We start from the raw sequence: 6,000 nt of genomic DNA, 5'->3' as shown, positions 1-6,000 counted from the left end.
TCATTAAAGTATACCCCATACCCATCTCCTTTTATTCGCAAAGAATTAAAATCTGTTAAGTTCACTGAAAGGATTCAATTTGAAAAAAGTGGTAAATGTTTTTGAGAACATTTATGTATTTATCTGAATATTGAAAATGATGTAGGTACCAGTAATCAACTAATAATCTGTAGTATAACTTAGTGTAAGGCATATTAACATTATTATGATGAAGTAAAATAAAACAACTGCTATTTTTTAATAGAATCTTCTTGTTCAAATTTCAAAACCTCTACAGATTCTGGGGGCCTGCCCCCCCCCCCCCCCCCCCCCCCCGACCCCCTGCTTCGGTAATAACATAAGGCAAGCTACGCCACTGGGCCCCGAGCATTCTGAAGCAGTTTTTTCTGGATGCACATCATCAGGAAGGCTCAAACCCAAAGTTTTGAAATCCGGGAACGATAAATACATAAACACGTTAGGGGCAATTGACCAACACTGACCGAAACAGAATAGCCAAATCTATCCAGGAATGATAAATACATAAACACGTTAGGAACAATTGACCAACACAGACCGAAACAGAATAGCCAAATCTATCTAAGGTCAACTTTGTCTGAAGGAGTTGGAACCTTAGTTTCTAAACATTCTAATTTATCAATGGATGACCTAATAAAAGTATGTTATATATAATGTCAGTACCGAAGCACTGACTACTGAGCTGATGATACCCTCGGGGACTGTCAGTCGATCAGCTAGTCGGATGTATTGACAATATTAGGCCAATGAATGTAAGTCCGAACGTTTAAAGGGAAATAACTTTAGAATTTTATTTTAGTCTTCGTTATAGTAAATTAATACAATAAAAGAGCATAAACTATACTGAATCAAAACACATCACAAACTTAATATGTTTATTGATCAACTTGAGTGATTCATATTTCTGTAAGCTGTCGATTTACTATTACAAACGAATAACACGTGCATGCACTGTACACTGTAGATCACTGTACAATATCAAAGCAATAACTCCTACAAGCAAATTAAGCTTAACCATATATGATTAGAAGACTGCATGAACATTTACATTCCAATGTTTCGTTTCGGACCTGACAAACTCTATTTTAGGAAACATGTGAAACTGTTGTGAAAAAAATTGCTAGGGAAATGAGAAATGAGAAAAAAAAACTGATTTTGTTTCTAAAGATGGAAAAATAGTCTAGTCGTCAGGAGCCTGTCGTTCAGTGGTTGGTGTCGTTGGTTCATGTCTATGATATTTGCTTTTCGTTAATTGTTTTGTTATGAATTAGGCCATTAGTTTTCTCAATTGAATTGTTTCATATTTTTCATGTCGGGGACTTTCATAATCGACTATACGGTATGGGTTTTCTCATTGTTGAAGGCCGTATGGTTGCCTATAATTGCTTACATCCACTTTATTTGAACTTTGGTTGATAGTTGTCTCATTGGCAATCATACCTCATCTCCTTATTTTTATTATAATATATAATATAAAAACATGTTCGGACTTGTAGCCTGAAGCATTAACAGTTTCAATTAAACCTATATTTATATTTACATCAAGGACAACCAGATTAAAATTCAGGTCTATCGCAACTCGCATGCTCGTGATATGAGCATACGAAATCAGAGATCTATATTTGAATTAGATTGATGTCAAGGATATGATTGAATACACATTATATTTTTTTCGAGAGCATTAACATTTGATGAAATAATTATTATGTTTTCTTGTTTTTGCTTTTACGCTTGTTTACATGCTTGTGTTTATATTTTTGGCGATTTACTTGACAACTTCAGTGAACTTTAAGAGAACAGACATGAGCCGTGTATGCATATGGATTGTACGAATTATAAGTACGAAAAGTAAGAAGAAACAGGGTGACAATAAAAAACCATAAATGTATTAAAAACAAACAAAACGACCAAAAGTCTACGAAACAGTATACTAAAACCTAAGGTTTGATTATCACGAACCCTACTAAAACACGGGTGAACTCAGGTGCTCCGTACGAGTAAGCAGACTCTGCTCCTTCAGTAGCACACATTGAGGCGCACATGACAAGTCAAAATCTGGCATACGAGATTGCTGCCCATATCCGTGGTTATCTGTCACTTGGGCCTGCAAGTAATCCGTAACGGTTAACAAAAACATGATGGCCTTCATAAAACTTTCGAAGAGCTAGAAGACTTAAACTTTATCATTAACACTTGGTGCAATAGATGCCATGTAAACGTCAACTCTCTATACCAACTAAATTATAATGAAATTAACTCTTTATATATAGGTGTATGGAATGTTGCTACATAGCAATTGAAAAGTCGCGATGGGGAAATTAATGTCATCTCTTGTGTAGTAAAGTGTAGTTCTAAATCGATCTTCATTGTAAATATCTAGATATTTCTAGTTCAGTGGAATAGATGCGTTCAGCATAGTAACCAAACTTTGAATTATCAAGCGGGAGGGCAAAATCTATATACTAGTAGTTGGAACCTGAAGCTATTTAACAATACTTGCTACATTTCATTAATCTTGAGAAGCATCTGACTCGTGCGGATAACGGAACAATTTGATAGGAAGAAGGCACAGTTGGTTCCCATAGAAATGCCGACTATCTGTTGAACAAAAGGTCCAACAATCGTACAAAGTTTTGATTCCATAAAAGCGTGTTTTGCCTTTCCCAACATTCATTTTTAGAACAGATTAAAATTGACTGAACGATGTTACAAAAGAGTTGTATGTGTGTGTGTAAGAGATAAATTTGTCCTGGTAAAATATGTCCGGGCGGACACATATTACTAGTATAAAAAGTCCATGGTTACAGAATTTACTAGTATTTTAGTCCGATGTTAGTAATTTATGTCCCCAGACTAATTTTCCTAGGAATTCAAGTCCATGTCATTAATATTCCTAGGTAAAAACGTCCATGTCCTTTTTTTTATAGGAAAAATATTAACAATATTGGAAATTTAAATTTTAAGTTTTAATATTATTTAAGAGTTGTGTATTTATATTTTTAATAAAATTCATGTCCCCAGACTAATTTTCCTAGGAAATCATGTCCATGTCATTAATATTCCTAGGTAAAACGTCCATGCCCTTTATTTTAAAAGGTAAATATAAATGTTATGTTTTAATATTGTTTAAGAGTTGTGTATCAATTTTTTTAATATAATGTTTGTCCCCAGACTAATTTTCCTAGGAAATCATGTCCATGTCATTAATATTCCTAGGTAAAAACGTCCATGCCATTTATTTTAAAAGGAAAATTTTAATGAAACAAATTATTTACATGTTAACAATGAAAATTCAAGTTTTATGTTTTAATATTGTTTAAGAGTTGTGCATTAATATTTTAATAAAATTTATGTCCCCAGACTAATTTTCCTAGGAAATCATGTCCATGTCATTAATATTCCTAGGTGAAAACGTCCATTCCCGTTATTTTGAAAGTTAAATTTAAATGTTATGTTTTAATATTGTTTTAGAGTTGTGTATTAATATTTTAATAAAATTTATATCCCCAGACTAATTTTCCTAGGACATCATATGTCCACGTCATTTACATGCCTAGGTTATAACGTCCGGCCATGTTATTTTAATAGGAAATACTAATGAAACTGTCCAATCTAAACTAAGAAAATATGTTGTTTTTTTTATTTTTGATAATTTTTAAAATATAATAAAAATTACTAGAAAAACAAGTCTTAGGACAATTTTTCCTAGGAAAATAAGTGCCAAACATATTTTACTAGCTATGGACTTATTTTCCCAGGAAAATTTGTCCTGGGACTTAAATTCCTAGTAAAATAATGGTCATGGACTTGATTAACTAGGAAAAAAAGTCTGGCGGACAAATTTTACTACCGGACCAAATTTACTGTTACATGTGTCCTCATACATATGTCAACTTGAAAACTACCAAAATTAACTTACTTTATAGACGACTTTAACGAATCTCAAATATACTACTGAGATTCGTGTTTGCACTCCGTCTGATAGATGTGGTAACCCTGAGGAATATGTATAGCTTAAATATTTATTCAATAGACAACAACATATTGAACGAGTATCAAACGCAAGAGTTCCGAAAAAAAAACTACGATATGTACTTTGAACAGAGTGCTGAGAGTAACTTAATGTCAATTGACCATTCTCATGATGGAAAAAATCCCCATGCTTTAACGTTCATGTCAGTAATAGAGGATCCCTGGTAAAATATGCTAGCTTAAAATATCCGTTTCGGTGAGGATTAAAGCTAGACGTTAGGTACATGCCAATGAGGCAGCTACCGTAAGCAAAGTATAAGCAAAATAGACATGTGGTCTTCATCAATGCATGTGTAAGATTTACACTGGTGATTTAGTGTCTATAGTTTTCAATGAGAGTACACAGTTAAGCTACAGAATCTATAGAGCGGAAATTGGAGCTAAGGATGTTGCTACTTATTTACTCTTGTTGACACCAAAAGACTCGAAGGACAACATCTTTAATTGGCTCTTTTTTCAAAACTCTCTGATAGAATTTCGTATAGTTATGTTTTGCGCGTGTCATTATAATTGCAATAACCAACGGTCTAATCTATATAAAAACGAGAAACGAGAAACACGTATGAACTACATAAACAGACGACAACTACTGTAATCAGATTCCTGACTTATGACAAGTGCAAACATTTGCAGCGGGATTAAACGTTTTAATGTCTTCAATGGTACCAAACCTTCCCCCATTTCTGAAACAATAGTATAACATCACAACATAGAAAAACACACTATAAAATATCAATTGGATTAAGTTTGTTTTATCGTTGTTACTTTTGGATAACTATTTCTTGTAAAAAATTGTATTTTATTTAAAAATTTATACACTTGTATAAAAGTCGGTATTGGTATCCACAACGTATTCATACAGATACCTGTAGACAGATATTTAAAAAAAATATTATTGTTTTACGAATTTCGGAAACAACTTCAGTCTCCGATGTTGATTTTCATAATAGAAAATATTGGCCAATCACAATCTACGTAACATCGAGTTTGAAGCATAGGGCGCCATATTTGATATTTACAATTTGAAATTTTACAGAAAAATGGAAAGATTTATGATTTAACAATGTAAATTGTAACAAGGAAACATTAAATTGTGGGAAACAAATAACAGTAAAAAATTAAATTTATTGAATTCGACACTGAACACATCGATCACGACTCTTCTTCTATTTTCTGGGGTTTCGTGTACTTCCTTTCGTGTTAACTTTTGACCCTGGAATTTCAGATTTTGGAGATGATTATTACCACACAGGCACTTGTTTCTGTCATTGGGGGTTTACTATCCACACTTGTACGAAAAATCACAAGGTGATTTTTCGTTCAAGTGTGGATAGTAAACCCCCCATTCACGCCATAATTTGACAAACAAGTGGCTGTGGATTATCAGTTTAATTTTGTTTTTAAATATGGAATGACACTCACCATAAAATATGATATTATTTTTCTTGTGCAGAAAAAATATACGTAATCTCATGCAATGGCTTCAAGGAAAATTACATTCGATTCGACAAACTGGAAATTTCAGGAAAAGAGTTACAAATTACACAAGCAACAGATCTGTCAGCCAGAATACTCAAAGATATATCTGAGACGGCATATTAGGAATTGTGCCAAAGATCAAACTCTTCATGCATCAACTGAGACCGAAAGAATAATAAACATGATAAAGGAAAAGAAATTCATTAACATTTTCAAGCCAATCATTGCCAAGACTCAAGGACAACCCCATTATCCCTGATGATCAAAAGGCCAAACAGATAGGATAATAGACTAAGACATTATACAATTTAGTGAAATTTGATTATGTAATACAGGATATTCATGATATTAAATATCAGCATTTATACAAATTTTAATTTTGTTTATATATATAAAGATTACATAACAAGAGGAAAGGCTGTGGATTTTCTGTAAAATTTCCATATTGAAACAATGAAAGAGTGCATTTCT

The 6,000-nt window shown here is 32.8% G+C and overlaps 1 protein-coding gene across 2 annotated transcripts in view; it reads left to right on the top strand.

The window, feature by feature from the left end:
* Window positions 1–5,041: 5,041 nt before the first annotated feature.
* Window positions 5,042–6,000, top strand: part of LOC127735664 (serine/threonine-protein kinase haspin-like) — a 34,057-nt gene continuing 33,098 nt past the window's right edge. Inside the window, exon 1 of one of the 2 annotated variants that reach the window (XM_052245906.1) lies at window positions 5,042–5,115. The gene's annotated coding sequence lies outside the window, so the exon portion shown is untranslated. Of the gene's footprint in view, window positions 5,161–6,000 lie in introns of both variants that reach the window. The other variant, XM_052245905.1, reaches the window with a different exon arrangement.

Source organism: Mytilus californianus, unplaced genomic scaffold (assembly GCF_021869535.1).
Source record: "Mytilus californianus isolate M0D057914Y unplaced genomic scaffold, xbMytCali1.0.p SCAF_3, whole genome shotgun sequence".
Classification (NCBI taxonomy): Eukaryota; Metazoa; Mollusca; class Bivalvia; order Mytilida; family Mytilidae; genus Mytilus; species Mytilus californianus.
This window is presented reverse-complemented; position numbering and strand designations above follow the sequence as displayed.